Source organism: Heloderma suspectum, chromosome 6, assembly GCF_057233095.1.
Source record: "Heloderma suspectum isolate Gila_16-S chromosome 6, 16-S_ref, whole genome shotgun sequence".
Lineage (NCBI taxonomy): Eukaryota > Metazoa > Chordata > Lepidosauria > Squamata > Helodermatidae > Heloderma > Heloderma suspectum.
Window position 1 is genome coordinate 116,380,606 of NC_139463.1, and position 16,561 is coordinate 116,397,166.

Genomic DNA, 16,561 nt, shown 5'->3' on the forward strand with positions numbered 1-16,561 from the left:
CAGACCACGTCTGACCATTGGTCCATCTAGCCCGGGCAGTCAGCGACTCTTTAGAGTTTCTGGCAGAAGATTTTGCCAGCACTTTCTGCCATATTATTGAACTTACTGGAGATGGAACTCAGGACCTTCTTCACGCAAAACATGTGCTCTTCCACTGAGCCATGGCCTCCAGGTTCCTTGGGCAAAGTGGGATTCCTTAATTTGTGCAACTTTTCCTCATTCGGGACCTTTAAGTACAGAAAGGGGCTTGGAATTCTACAATGAACACCATTATTTAGCAACTGCCCACAGGACTTCTTCATGTCATTTTTGTGACACGTGTCTTCTGTCATTTTTGTGCATCGTGCATTCACTGTGGCCTGCCTAATGCTATAAATCTGTGGTCAAAACAAATCCGGAAGAGAAACAATGCCTGGATGCTCAGAACAAATGCTTTAACCGAGAAAGCAAGGGGGCTACAGAGTAACTATGTCAGTCTTCCAGGACAGAAAACGCTGGCTAGAGTGTCCTTAGCAAGTGAAATAGAGTAGCAAGGGACCACGTTTTCCTCAAGAACGCACTAAGGGCAAACTCACGGGAGAGTTCAGTACACCTCAAGCACAACCAAACAATTATCCTCAACTAAGTTCAGGTTCATAGAAACATTTACTTCAGTTTAACCAAACGTTTAACATGCTTGAAAGATAGAAAAGTCGAAACGGTGAATAATTCTTGATAAAACCATCAAGAATAACTCTTGATAAAACCATTGAGAGTCAGAAACTATTGCTGATCTACTGCAAATCACCCAGAGATCTACTAGGAAGTCCTGATCCACTTTCTGCCTGTTTTAAATAAAAATAGATAATGAAGGCTTCTCTCTACTCCCATGAATGGTTAGTCCAGGATAATTTTACTCATCTGGGGTGGTCTCCGCACCCCTTTCCAAAATGCCTCCATCTACCAGAGCAGAACTCTAGGGCACCCACACATGATGCTGCCACCCACCATCCTTCTTGTTGGGAAAACGTACTCTGGTTCTGAGAATATGTCTAACCAGGGCCTGAAGTAAGGCTCAGAAACTATACTACTTCTAGGGCAGAGAAGGGCTGCTTGTGGCCCTCCAGATGTTTTGGCCTACAATTCCCATCAGCCCTAACCAACACAGCCGATAGCAAGGTATGGTGGGAATTGTCGGTCCAAACATCTGGAGGACCAGAAGTCACCCACTCCTGTTCTGGGGAAATACAGTCAGGGCCAAAAATATTGGAACAAGGATAACTGTTTTGGCAGTTGGCCTCTGTACACCACCACATTGAAGTTGAAAGGAAACACACTCAGATGGGAGCGAAGTCAGGACTTTCAGCTGTAATTCAAGGGGTTTGACAAAAGTGGGGCACTAACCATTCAGGAAGTACAGCCAGTGGCATACACATACACCCATCGTTGGTGGCTCATAAGTAATGGAACAAACCAACATCATTTCAAACTTAAGGATCGCCTTTAATGCCTGGATGAAAATCCTTTGCAGTCAATGACTACCTGAAGCCTGGAACCCATGGACATGACCAAATGCTGAGTTTCCTCCCTCAACATGCTTGGCCAGGCTTTTACTGCAGCTGCCCTCAGCTGCTGCTTGTTTGTGAGTCTTTCTGCCTTCAGTCCTGTCTTCAGTAAGTGAAAAACATGCTCAATTGGGCTGAGATCAGGTGACTGACTTGGCCATTGAAGAACATCCCACTTCTTTGCCTTCAGAAACTCTTGGGGAGCTTTTGCTGAATGTTTCGGGTCATTATCCATCTGCAATATGAAGCGGCGTCCTATCAGTTTGGCAGCATTCGGCTGAATCTGAGCCGAAAGTATACTCCTAAACACTTCAGAATTCGTCCTGCTGCTTTTATCAGCAGTCACGTCATCAATAAACACCAGTGACCTGGTTCCATTGGCAGCCATACATGCCCATGCCATAACACCGCCTCCACCATGTTTGACAGATGATGTGGTATGCTTTGGATCATGAGCTGTTCCTTTCCTTCTCCATACTTTTCTCTTCCCATCATTCTGGTACAAGTTAATCTTGGTTTCATCAGTCCAAAGAATCTTATACCAGAACTGGGCAGGCTTTTTTAGGTGTTTACTGGCAAAGGCTAATCTGGCCTTTCTGTTCTTGAGCGTTACCAGTGGATTGCACCTTGTTGTGAAGCCTCCGTATTTACATTAATAAAGCCGTCTCTTGACTGTAGATGTTGACAATGACATGCCCACCTCCGCAAGAGTGTTCTTGACCTGGCTAGATGTTGTGAAAGGGTTCTGCTTCACCATGAGCAGCATTCTGCGGTCATCCACTTTAGTTGTCTTCTGTGGTCTGCCAGGCCTTTTGCTGTTGCCGAGCTTGCCAGTTAATTCCTTCTTTTTCAGGATGTTCCAAACTGTTGTGTTGGCCACTCCCACTGCTTTTGCTATCTCTCTGGTGAGTTTATTTTGTTTCCTCAGCCTAATGATGGCCTCCTTCACTTGCATGGACACCTCTCTGGACCTCATGTTGGGAGTTCCAGTGAACAGCCACCAAATGCAAATGTAACACTCAGAACCACCTCCAGGCCTCTTATCTGCTTGATTGGTCATGGGGTACCCAGGAAACATGCCACACCTGGCCATGCAGCTGCTTGTCAGCCATTCGTTCCATTACTTATGAGCCACCAATGACGGGTGTGTGTGTATGCCACTGGCTGTACTTCCTGAATGGTTAGTGCCCCACTTTTGTCCCCTTGAATTACAGCTGAAAGTCCTGACTTCGCTCCCATCTGGGTGTGTTTCCTTTCAACTTCAACATGGTGGTGTACAGAAGCCAACTGCCAAAACAGTTATCCTTGTTCCAATATTTCTGGCCCTGACTACAGAATTCCGTTGCTCTTGTTCATGCAAAAAAGAGTTGTGGATGTATCTGTCTGTAAACACAGTCAAACATTTATTCCAGAGTTGAAACCAATCCAGCACACCTTTACAATATATCTGTCTTTGACCAAAAGGATTATTTCCCCCCTACCCGTGGATCATTCGGTAGGTATCAGTTCATGGCCTTTTAATGCTGCTTTGGAATCTTTTTCCTTGCTCTCTAATCCCAAGGATGTGAAAGCTGGCAGGAGTGGGGATAGGGTCAACACATCACCCATGTACTCCCTAGAAAGCAGGGATGTCCTTTCTCCTGTCAACTAAAAATGGCCGAATCATCCGCCATTTCACTGACTCGGGGTGCAATCCTATGCAGGTTTAGGCAGAAAAAAAAGTCCTACAAAACTGCATAGGACTGCACCTTAATGAACTGATCGAATGCAAGTTAATTTCAATATTGCCAGTAAGCCAATCTAGGTATTTTGGGGGAGAGAAGATAACTAGAAAGAAGCGTGAGAACGGACAGATCACCCGCTGTCGTAAAGACTTTCTGTTTCCGTTGTTCTCCTCTCCACGCCCTACACCAGCTTTCCCCCAAGCTGGCACCCTCCAGTTGTGTGAGACTACATCACACATCCCCCTGCTGGCCATGGATGATGGGAGTTGTAGTCCAACACCTCTGGAGGGTGCCTGGTTAGGGGAAGGCTTCCCTATACACACCTGGACCAAACATCCTCAGGAAATAAAGCAAGAGAAATAAAATAAACTCTCAGTCCAAACACTTATGAATTGTGCCCCCCCGATTAATCTACCGATTTAAGCAGCCCTACTCAAGAAACATGCAGCCCCTTTCCACATCTTTCACCTTATGGCCTATATTTTTTCTTGGGGTGACCTTTTTATTGGGGTGTAGTCAGACTCCACCCCCACCCCCATTTCCCTAGTCCCTTATCCTCCTTCTGCCCCTCAAGTGTATTTTCAGCAGCTCCTTTCCAGCTGCACACATATTCAATTTCCTTTTGGGATCTCAGACTTTTCCCCCAGCTCCCTTCAGACACATCCCTGGTAGATCCCCTTTTAATCTCCACACCCACCCACCTGCCTTCCCCCACAACAGAGCCCCTTTCTTTTTTCTCTACATTCTCCTCTGCTTGCTTAACCTCCATTTCAGCCCCACACCTCCCCATACCAAGCAGGGTTCCTTATCCTTCCCCCGCTCCAGCCCTCTCTGCCCCCCCAGCCCCCTTTCCCTCCTGTCCTCTCTTCTCCCTCACATCCCCACTTCTGTTTACACCTCTATATCCCCAGCCCCCTAACACCTCCACCCTTCTCCCCCTGCATACCGCAGCCCTTTCACCCTGACCCCACATCCTCCCTGTGCCACCCACACTCAGCCCCCTAGAAAGTCACTTTACCCCCAACACCTAATCCCCATGAACCCCAGCCCCTCTTGAACCCACCTGCCTTTTCTGCAGCTCAGGTGTTCTTCCCAGCCAGCCCTTGTCACACCGTCCCCTTGCAAGCCCTCTTTATCCCCATTATTAACCATTATTATTGGTTATCCCCAAACCAGAGCCCTCTGTCATCCCCAGCCCCTCCTCCCTCACATCCTTCCTCCTGAGCCCCCAAACCTGCGAGCTCCAGTCCCTCCCAATCCCCCCACCTCCTCCCTGTCTTCTCCAATTTCCACCACCCAATCCCCCCTCCCTTACCTCCTGCCACCCATAATCCGCATTTTCCTCCTCCTCCTAGCTGGAAACCACCCCCCCTGTCTCCCCATCTGATCCCAGATCCTACCCGGCCCGATAGCAGCGCGGCTCCTCCTCCAAACCTCCAGCCCAGCGTCTCCTTCCTTTCCTCCTCCTCCTCCCGCCCCGGCACTGAGCACAAGGAGGAGGGAAGGAGAGAGGCGGAGCCCCAGCCCTGGCCCGGCCGCTTCTCCCCCCCAGCAACACACACAGAGCTAGCCAGACACAGAGCGCCAGCCAGCCAGCCAGCCTCCTTCCTCTGCTCTACTGCAGAGAGAAAGAGGGGTTGCCCCACCCACCCCACTCTGGTCATTGCTCATTTGCATCCTTGATCTCATCGCATGAAACCTTTTTTAAAAAAAGAAATCTCATTGAATTAGCAAAGTATTAAAATATACACAAGAGAATGGCACAAAATGAAACCTCACCCCCTTATATACACACACGCACACTCCCCATCATCTATATGTATGTATGTGTGCATATGTTTGTATTTCCTGGTTGTATCAGCTCCTGCCCCCACCCCAAAAGGTAGGGAGTAAGAACTGTTCCAAGTATCAGTTCCAGAAGGAGAGGAGCTCTACATCTAGTACTCATTTTTGTACCTCGATTGTTCCATTGCATCCAGCTTTTCCCATCAGCTTGGTGTGTGTATGAATATAGAATCATAGAATAGTAGGGTTGGAAGGGGCCTACAAGACCATGAGTCCAACCCCCTGCTCAATGCAGGAATTTCAGTCAAAGCATCCCTGACAGATGGCTGTCCAGCCTCGTCTTGAATGCCTCCAGTGTGGGAGAGACCACCACCTCCCTAGGTCATTGGTTCCATTGTCGTCTTGCTCTAACAGTTAGGAAGTTTTTCCTGATGTTTAGCTGGAATCTGGCTTCCTGTAACTTGAGCCCATTCTTCTGTGTCCTGCACTCTGGGATGATCGAGAAGAGATCCTGGCCTTCCTCTCTGTGACAACCTCTCAAGTACTTGAAGAGTACTATCCTATCTCCCCTCAGTCTTCTCTTCTCAAGGCTAAACATGCCCAGTTCTTTCAGTCTCTCCGTACGAATATATCCATGTGCAATAATATGCCCACACGCAATATTGAAAGCATCAACAGCACTTCAGACAAGTTTGCTCTGGATCCCAGGAAGATGTAGTTAATCACTTAAAATATATATATTAGAGTGATTAAACAGAAGAATCGAAATATTAAAGCAAAATGTTTCAGCTTCCACCTTCTTCCGTTCTGTGTGTGTGTGTGTGCGCACATGAGGACACATACACACAAAACATAAAATTTTGTGGCTGAAACCCAATTAAAGACATTTTAAAATCGATTATTTGTATGGACTTTAGTTGATAAATCTACCCAAATCTGTAGAGTGCTAAAAATAACAGTTTTGAAGTTAGAAACACAATTTGTGGTTTTTCATGCATCCTAGCATCATCAAGAGAATCAAGAGGCATATCCTGGTATGTGAGAAAAAAGGGGAAAAGGACGTAGCTTGCTATCCACAGTTTCCATAAGCGTTTGTATTAGACACTTTCTGGAGATACCTTTTCAGTGGATGGAGAGTTACCTTAACTGATGAAACACTGCAGCCTATATATTAATCACTCACATGAAATATTACCTCCTCATCACCCCAGGTGTGTTTTATCCTGTCAAAACAACAACAACACAACCGATCAGGGCATCTGTCACAGGAAGAGGTCTCATTTCTCATTCGCATATCCCGTTTGTTCAACTGCATATTGGTTTTCTGTGGTCCTCCAGATGTTGCTGAACTCCTACTGCCATCACCCCTCAGATGGGAAGTGGGAGTCCCACAACATCTGGAGGGGCACAGGTCCTCCAGCGCTGTTTTAAAACATGTGCTAACTTTTTTTTTTTTTTTTAAAGTTAGGCATTGGCTCACACACTATGATGGAGAGGGGAAAATTTAACAAAATAGTCATGTCCTCCTGCCACCCCCACCCCCCAAACTACACATGATCCCACAACGTGTGTTGTCAGGAATTACATGCCCACCCCCCATGCCCAAGTCTGGAATCTATGACCCCAAATTCCACAACTGAAACCCTCCCCTTGTCATCTCTTTTAAAAACATGTCCTAAATAAGCAGAATCTGATATATTTACAATTCATACAGCAAGTAAGTTCTGCCCACGAATAATCCACCTAACAGTACATGCCCCCCGTCAAGGAAATCTCGAGCACAATGGAATAGTCAGAACCCCAAACTACGCAGAACTTTTCAGTGCTTTCAGTTCAGTGATGCACTCTGACAATAACCAAAACACGAAAAATGCAGTGGCCAGATTGATTTCTGGAGCCCACTTTTCTGACTACCCTAATTCTGTTGCATCTGCGCTGGTGTCCGGTTCATTTCCACGTGCAATTCCAAGAATAAGAATTTAATGTACATGTCACTTCCCAGGGCAAAAAGAAGTCTCAAAGTGACTTACTACACACAAATACAGAAATTGATAACAGAATTCCCCTACCCCCAAATCAATATAAACCATAGTAATTCTTTCAGCTTCAGTACCTCTATCTGCAACACGGGGTACAACTGGCCTACCTTGCAGGGATGCTGTCAGCCAGTGCTATCTCCAAGATTTTGGGGCCTCCCGGACATAGCAACCTAAGCTCCCCGACCCCCAAATCTGGAAGTGCTGGGACATGCATTCTTAGGTTGCATCTGATCTTCTTGGATACTCTGTGCAAGGTGGAAATGTTAGCACTGTTATGGTGGTGGGCCCTGTGCTGGTTGTGGTGCCCTGACAAAAGCCCAACCCTGTCACCCCCTTGAGTCAGCCTTGTTGTCAGCATTACTGGGATAACTGTGAAGTGGAAGCCTTTCTGGTTGAACAATGGGTAAAAATGCTTTAAAAATTCAAACAAGTGCTTCAAACCTTCTAAAACATGGTGGATCAGAGGTAGGGAATTTTTGAGATGTTGCTGGACTACACCTGCCATCATCTCAGACCACTAGCCATGCTGTCTGGGGAAGATAGGAGTTGTAGTCCAACAACATCTGGGAACCAATGGCTGGGAATCCCTGTTCCTAATCCTGATTTCACATTCAGACCAATGGATTATTGCCATTGCACAGATTTGGCAAAAAGAGGCAGAGAGCCGCTCAGCCAAAGCTGCTTAGTGAATGCTGTGACACAGTTGCACTGCTAGCCATATGCCACAGAATACCCGTGGCATTTTTAAGGACTTAGCAGAGAAAAGATGGGAAGGTACCAAATGCAGAAATTAAACAGGGGAGTCCTCAAAAGGTGTACGGAAGTGACTCTGCCACCAAATGTGTTTTGAATATTAGAACTTTTCCTGGTGGGATGACAGCCTTTGCTCCTCTTTCAAAATACCAAGTCGGAATTAATCCTGTGGAAGCACTTTGATACTCTAATTGTGTTGGACCCATCATCCACAGAGAGCCAGGGGTTAGAGTGCTGGACTGGGACTTGGGAGATCCGAGTTTTAGTCTCCGCTTGGCTATTAAGTTCACTGGGTGACTTTGGGCTAGTCACTGGCTCTCAGCCTAACCGACCTCACAGGGCTGTTGTGAAGACAAAATTGAGAGGAGGAGGAACATATAGGCCACCTTGAGCTCCTTGCAAGAGGAAAAAAGGTGGGATATAAATGTAATAATAAATAAATAAAAGTCTCCTGTACATCTTTGAGGTCTCTTCCCTGTTTGCACTTTAGGGAGCTCAGACAGATTTCATACATGCCCTTTAGATGGTGCACGTGTGAGAGACAGAAAGGCAGCATTAAGTGCTCATATCATATTTTTAAAGTGCTCGTATCATATTTAACTGCCAGCCATACCACTTTTCAGCCTTCCTGCATTTTTCATGTCACCTGTGTACAGATACTTTTATCTGAAGCATGTATTTCATCTGCCACCACCAGTCCCTCCAACCCTAGTGAGTTGTCTGTATTTGGGAATACCATTTAAAAAACACACACACTCTTCTCCTTAATCCACAGAAATATGGGAGAGAAAACCAGGTCAGTTTCATCAGTGTTAAGTTTCCTCCAGTGATACTGACAAGGTCACAGAATTCCCTTACCAGTTTCACCTATGCTAGGAAGACTTCATCCCACCAGTTCCCCATGATGCCATTTCTTGAAGCTGTTCCCAGGACAGGGAGGAGTTTTTCCTCACCCTCTTCAAAAACTGCATGGCCACATGATGGACACAGCTGTACTTCTTTTTTTTAAGAAATGACAAAGCTTTGTGGAACTCGCAAGGTCTTCCTCTGACCCTGACAGTTTCGCTAGCAAACACAAAGGTGTGAAACTTGAAGGAAACAATGGCTAAGAAGGGGCAGAAAGATACCTGTGGGATAGTGCCCAAGTCTAGCTGCACATTGATATAGGCCAGTAGTATCTGGGCTAGGCAGGTGTGGGGTATTTTCTCCCTTACTCCCTTGAGGGGGTGGGGATGGCAAAATTGTGGGAAAAGTGTAACTTGCAAACTTACAAACCCTGATCACTTTAAAACATACCTGTGTTGGCCTAAGTGGCTTTTGAGGGGTATGAACTTTCGGAAGCAAGAACTTACTCTTTCCCATGACTTCCTTAGCTCCCCCCCACTGACTTCAATGGGAGCCAAACGTGCTTTGCTTCAGCTGGATTGCACCAATTACTTTTAAGTGTGCAACAGAGCTCTGCTTTGCAATATACTCACACACAGCTTGTCTTCGGAAATCCAGCTGACTACCCATTAAAATGTCCATGTTCAGAAACTCTGATAATCAGCTGCTGAAGATTAACAAGAGGGATATTCCCATCATGCCCTGCTCCTGAACTCCCTGATGCTTCTGGCTCGCCACTGCCAGCAGACATGAACACTGAGCCAGACATGGCCATTTTTATTCTCTGGACCAAACTGAGCTTGAAGCTCAGCTTTCTTGGCACTCTGGTATAACCTGAGCTCTTTAGGACACAGTCCATGAATTCTATTGCATGTGGCTGTGGACGCTGGAATTTAACTAATCTAGGATAGGAGAGGCAGATTAATTCTGGATTCTGTAAATACTCCTGTGAAGTGTCTCAGAAGGCAGAGTGGGATGAGAAGAATCGGGTGCATGTGTGCAGGTATGTACCCACTGTGTACAGAGGATGAACAATGTCCTAATCCATTTTAGGGGGCAATCCTATGCATGTTTAGTCAGAAAAAAAGGTCCTACAACTCCCAGGATAGCTGTCTGGGGCATGCTGGGAGTTGTAGGACTTTTTTCTGTCTAAACGTGCATAAGATTGCACCCTTAATCAACTTTCAGGCTAGTAACTTAAGTGGGCTTTCAGGCTAGTAACTTACATGGGTTTATTTGCAAGACCTGCACTAATAGTAGAGATATCACTCTTTAAGACAGAGTGGCAATATGAGGCTGCAGTATGATAAAAAGAACCAAATCAAAAGAGAGAGGTGTGGGTGTGTTTCATTCTCTCTTAATATGAAGATGGGGGGGGGGAATGGGTGACCTTGAAAACAATTATTGGGTTACAGGGCAGAACTGTTGAACGGATGCCATAAGGATTCTAATGTTTGTTTGAAATTTGGCGGACCCAGGCATGGACGTTACGCCAGGCTGTGATCTTATACATGGAGCATATCACTTAAAAAAAAAAAAAACCTGCTCTGCACCAAGATGACAGCTTGGGATACAACTAGGCACACATGCATCTTTCCCAGTTTCTTCCTACTTCTGCTTATTCCTTTCATTAATATTGCTGCCGCCCCCAAACAAGCTGTCAGTTGCCCACTCCCCTCCCACCAAAGTCATTCTATATTGCTACATCAGCAACTTTTCGCATCTACAGAGGGAGATGGGCTGGTTTGGTGGCCTCATTTCTTTCCTCTGCTCTGGATGAGAAAAAGGCACAAAAGCCAGACATCAACACTTCAAGTCACACACATACACAAGATCAAAGTCCAGTTTAAAATTAATCCGACATTTAAGACACTTAGGTGCCCGTTCTCGCTCCCACCCTGCATTCAAAGTCACTAACATTTAAAATTGGTACTTTGTATTTTGGAGATGTATTTCCAAGGTCATTGAAATATAGACGGATACCTCTACTATTAGTGCAGGTCTTGCAAATAAGCCCATGTAAGTTACTAGCCTGCTTTTTTAAAAATAGCCTCCAGAGAGGTTAGGATCCTGCATATCCAAGCTGGCCATAGAGAAGGGGAAACCACTTCCTCCCCAACCAGTTTCCCAGTAAATCCATGTCTGCAGTATCTCCATATTTCAGTTAGCCAGCTAGTAAAAGAAAAGAATGGGATCCTACCAGGTCTGCTGGCACAGGAGGAAGGCAGCTTGAGGGACTGGCTTCCCTTCCTCCTCAGCCTGCACAGAAACCAAGTAGACTGGCAAAAGAAAGGAGAAATCTGGCCCTCCTCTGCCAGCCCACCCAGTCACCTACATGGAATTCCTGATCACCTATGGAGACCAGACAAGTGGTCACCTGGCTGTATCAGTGCAAAGCGCTTTGCAGAACTTTAGTTCCCAAGAGCTGTGACAACCCCCGCTTTTATTCTCTGCCAGTGACACCACAAATGCAGTGAGATTCTCATGCCTCCAGTGAGTTTGGAAGCACATAAGCAGTGTGTACAAAACATTTCTGCATACAGAGCCCTAGCCTTTAGTCACTGTTTTTAGAGCCCATATCACTCCCCAAATCCCAATCATTCCAAAGAATGACAAATGTTTGGGCGGGGGCAGGGGGGACTTGTCTGGAGGAAAAAATCCAAGAGTAAATAATAAAATATGTACACTTGATAAATAATTCCCAAGCCTACAGATATAACCACATCAGACTGAAACTCTCGATCCTGAAATCCAGAGCTGTTCTCCTCCAGACTCCTTATTTACCTGGGCCACCCCAGAGCCTAAAAGTAGGAAAACATCATGCTTATGCACCAGCTAAGCCAGTATTTCCTTCTACCAAACGCTATAACAGATCCCTCTCTTCCTCTGCTCTTGTTCACTCACTTTTTTGCCACTTATTTGCAGATGGTTCTGGGGTGATCCAGCAGCCTGCCAAACAGAGAGCATACCGAGTTCCCTCCAGGATGGGCCAGAGATTCTGCTAGAAAAAATTTACTCACCTAAAATTATGGAGGCCAAAATGCTGTGCAAAGTCATGAAAAATTACACCTATTCTAATGTGGTTTGATCTAAAGATACAACCAACCGGTTGGATGGATTTTACTGTACTGTGGTCATAAGAATGGCCTTGCTGACAAGTCACTGGGAAAGCCAGTGTGCAAAACTCCTGCAAAACTATGTGCTGCCAATGATGATATAGCACAAAGTGCCCCCCAGTGCCTCTGTTTAGATTTTGCATGACAGCAAACCGTCTCACAAGTGCTTCATGGCTGCCTGTATCCCATGAACGCAACAATGGGTAAGCTGAGCTAGTGGCATATTTACAAACCAGTATTACATGATCTATTTCCCTGTCAGCAAGCCAACACAGCAAATGATCCTTTTCAGTTCCCATCAATTTGGAAAAGACAAAACAGACTATCTACTGCAGCCCCCTGCCCTCAACGCAGGAGCAGCCTTCTTACTAGCCAGTTATCTGTTCACCAGTGGCAACTGGCCGCCGGGAGACCAGATGGACAGACCCCAGAAACACAGTGCAGCTGCACCACAAAGGGAGTATGAGAAATCCCTCCCACTCCTTGCTGACTTCCAGAGGAGGAAGAGGAGGCCTTGAAAAGACTACTGCAATGGACAGCATGCATGTGCTTAATATGGCACTCGGCAATCAGTAGTGCGCACAGCTCTGCCTGCACCGCCTGTGTGGAGATATGCGCAGCAACTGGTCGGCTTGCCCAGAGCTTTGGGGTCCCGAGGAGATAGAACAGGCCAGATCTCTGCGCTTCGCTCACTCTCCAAGCAAAAAGGAGAGTCACAGCCGCTTGCTTCAGACCGGAGTTTGGTAAGCAGAGCAAGGGCCCTCCCCAACCCTCACTTGCAATGCTGGGACCAAGGTTGGCATCATGGGTCACTTGCCGAAGCTCACAACACTGCAGGGCCACCACAATCGATTCCCAGAGCCTCCTGTCTCTGCTGTTCCTCCTGCTCGCTGTTTCTGCCTATTCAATGGCCCTCTCTGAGCACACAAAACACAGCCAGAGGGATGCAGAGATGAAGCCGCATCCTCCCCCCTTCACACCCTCCTTCTGGGTAGTCACACAGACCAGAGGAAGAGGGCAAGAGAACGAGCAGCAGCGGAAAGGATGAGGCAGGCTTGCTGAAAGCATCTTACCCAAGGGCCTTCAAAAACCAGAGCCAGCACTGCCCGGGATATGCTACCCCTAAGCCAGCCTTCCCCAAGCCCTCCAGATGTTTTGGACTACAGCTCCCAACATTCCTGACCATTGGCCCACGTTGATGAGACTTGAGGTCCAAAACACCTGGAGGAAACCAGGATGAGGAAGGTGGCCCTAACACGCACAGAACAGATTCCATCCATTTTTTGCGAACATTCTTTAATCTATCCATTAGATAGAAGTCAATCTTCTCCTTCATTCATAGACCCACTCACCCCAGAGAGTAGGGCCCCCGTTACTAGCTGTTTCAGACAGGAAATAGATATTTCAAACATTAAATACTAGAAATACTCAGTGCAAAAGCCAGCTGAGGGAGGACATTTTCATAGTGGTTTGGCAGGATGTTCAGGGCCGACCTCTGGTGAGTCTCCAAATCTATCTATGCCAAGAACCCCCCATTTCCCCTTCCCCTGAATTAGAGGCAGAAATCAAGAGCACACTTTCCCCATCCTAGCTGACATCTGCCTTTTGAAAGGAGAATATAATCCACACACACTCTGAGATCTCTCACGTTAATTATTCCATAATAACTACCACACCCTGCCTCCATAATAACAACTAAAACAGATTATAATGCATATGGCACAATAAGGATCAAGGGGCGGGGGGGGGGGGGAGGAAAGAAATCCTTTTACTGCTTTTTAAACCTCTCTTATTCTTGGCACAATAGGGTGGTAGCCAAAAGGTAACTCATTGGCATTAAGCCATCATGTATGCACCCATAGACACATCACCAAAAATTCGGTAAAAAGTTCAGAAAAAAAGATCCTATACCTACTTACCTAGGCATGAGTTCAATGGGACTTACTTCCAAGTAGACATGGATAGGATTTCATTATAATGGATATCACAATTCTTGAAAGAGAATATGCCAAGAGTCATTTCTCTGTTGAAAGAAATTCAAGATCCACTAAGACTGCAATCCTATACTCACTTACCTGGGAGCAAGTCCCACTGAACTCAATGGGGGGTTAATTCTGAGTAAACATGTAGAGGACTACATGGTTGTTAATTCCCCCCTGCACCATCTTTGATAAGGTGAGTTTACAATTTCATCTAATTTCAAATACACATAAAGACCTGAAGCCCACATATTTTTCCCCTCCACTACATAAATACCTCATTTTCCACCCCAATAGTAACTACACTTACCTGAGAGTAAATCCCATTAATTTACTTCCAAGTAAATAGCATAGGGTTATAACTGCCTTCTGCAGAGGGAGAAAAAGGAACATGGATAAACAGACTGGAAACAGACCAAGTAGTCAGTCGCTTTTGGTACCTACAAAATCAAGTGCTGGTCTTCAGAACTGCCCCACCCACCCTTTTTAAAAGCTTGAATGTGGCTGGAGTGTAAATATTTAGAGGATGACTTCTGACAATCTCTTTCCCTCATCCCTGCCACTTCACCTTAGAATTGTAGTTTAACACAGAAACTACCTCCTAAACAATGTTTGAACTATAGATCACACCTCTTCTCACCCAGTACCACTAGTCCAAGCAAAGTGCACACGTGCGTGCATGCGTGTGTATATATATATATATATATATACACACACGCATATATATATATATATATATATATATATATTTTTTTTTTACATACACCCCTCCTACACACACCCCAACCAGATTAGTGCAGCCTAAGATCATCTGTCTAAGAAAACATGACAATGGGTTGGATCCAGATTTAGATATACTTAGAGTAGACCCTCGGAAAACAATGGGACTTAGTTGTTACTAACTTGTCCTGTTGGTTTCAATGGGTTTACTCTTAACTATGGCCAAGTCTAGATCCAACCTATTAAAAGTAATTGCATGCTAATCCACAAGTACCATTCCAGCCGCTCCCCTACCATTTCCCTCACTGCCCTCCAGGGAAACTGACAAAGCTAGTGGAAAGCCTTTTCAGTGAGTAAGAGCACAACAGCAGGAAAGGGTTGATGAACGATTCCCATCCACCTGCAACATACGTGAAACAGAAAAGACTCTTCTGACCTTGTCAGGATTACCAGAGAACAGAGAAGGCAGATAGCAATGGGAAATCTGACTGGTAAAAGTGACAAGGCTTTTCTCCTACACTTTTGTTCAGACAGAAAATGTTAAAATACAAAACAGCCATTCTGAAATGTGCAGAACTCTATGGCAGAAGTGTGGGGTGAAGGGGTGGTTGTGGAGGGGGGAGAGAAGATAGGTGGAGAACGAAAATTTGTCTCTGAGATAATGCATCTGTTCACAAGTCAGACACATAAAACCACAGAAAAGTTGACATGCAATTGTAGAGCTACCTTCCTGCCTGACCACCCATCCATTTCAAAACCCAACCCACGGGGATTTAAGACAACATCTCTGTCTTTCCCAGATGCACGCCAACAATCAGAAGCTCCAAACCGCTTCAAGACACGTGGAACCTAGTGGCATCAACATCCCCCCTTGCACAAAAACCACGTGCGGCAACATGGGATTCACCCCACACCTCCCTGTACACACACGCCCCCATTACATCCATTACAATCTCTGCACAGAACAAGGAGACAACCTGCCCCCCCTCAAGCAACACAAACAGCGCCAATGCAATGCAGAAATATCAGCCCCTCTGCATGCAAGCTCTCCCCCCGCACACACACAGTAGCCATACAGATCAATCCCCTTTTCCTATCTGCCCCACACTCTCCGCTCTCCCCCCATGGATCGAATCCACCTCCTTTCATTCTCCAAGGGACCTGTGCAAACAGAAACACACACAAACTGTAACATGGTTGCGTTCCTATGGTAGAGAGCACATGCTTCGCATGCCGAAGGCCCGGGGTTCAATCCCTGGCGTCTCTAGGTGGGTTAGGAAAGAGGCCTGCCTGAAACCCAGGAAGGGCGGCTGCCAGTCGGTGTCAAGAATGCTAGGCTAGATAGGCGAATGGTCTGACTCAGTACCGGGCAGCTTCCTAGTGTCCTCCACCACCAGAGGGGAAAGAGGGGAAAGAGGGGACAACCCCCCCCCCCGCAATAGCTGCAAATAGATTGCAGTGATTTGGAGCAGAGAGAGATTTAAGGTGCATCCAGCACCCTTTCCCCTCTTCTTCTCCGAAAGGTCAGCAGAATATGAACTCATTTCTTTCCTCCCCCCCCCTTTTAAAATCAAAATATGTACACAGTCTGGAGACAGGAAAGCAAAAGGCTTTTCTTTACCCTTTTCAAAAAATGGAATTGGTCTCTCTCGCTCCCTGTAAGGGGGGGGAGGGGACGGTCCCTGTATCGGGCCTGCATCATGCACAGGGGAAGGGCCATCCCATAATAACCCTCCTCTCCTTCCCCACCCGTCGCGTGAGTGTGTGAGGGGGGGCGAACCCCGGGGTCTTACCTGGGGGTCTCCCCACTTCCGACTCCCCCTTGAAGGAGCCGCTTCTCCTCCCGCCCCCCTCCCCTCTCCGAGGGAGAGAGAAGAGAGAACAAGGCAGCCGAGCATGGACGGTGCAACCTAACCCTCTTCTGGCGCCTCCAAGCCACGCCCACCCCTCTTGCCGGAGCGGGCGAGCGGCCGCCGAAGAGCCCAGGAGGCGGGGCCAGGCAGCATGTTCGGTTGA

General features: G+C 46.6%; 1 protein-coding gene across 14 annotated transcripts in view; it reads right to left on the minus strand.

Annotated features, from left to right (window-relative positions):
* CHD8 (chromodomain helicase DNA binding protein 8) overlaps positions 1–16,492 on the minus strand; it is a 70,265-nt gene extending 53,773 nt beyond the window's left edge. For 3 of the 14 annotated variants that reach the window (XM_084806314.1, XM_084806316.1, XM_084806315.1), the window contains exons 1-4: positions 16,339–16,491; positions 14,136–14,194; positions 13,766–13,869; positions 6,237–11,728 (exon numbers count right to left, since the gene is read on the minus strand). The gene's annotated coding sequence lies outside the window, so the exon portion shown is untranslated. Of the gene's footprint in view, positions 1–6,194; positions 6,217–6,236; positions 11,729–13,765; positions 13,870–14,135; positions 14,195–16,338 lie in introns of those variants that run through there. The other 11 variants (XM_084806313.1, XM_084806312.1, XM_084806304.1 and 8 more) reach the window with 10 other exon arrangements.
* Between the last annotated feature and the right edge of the window lie 69 nt (positions 16,493–16,561).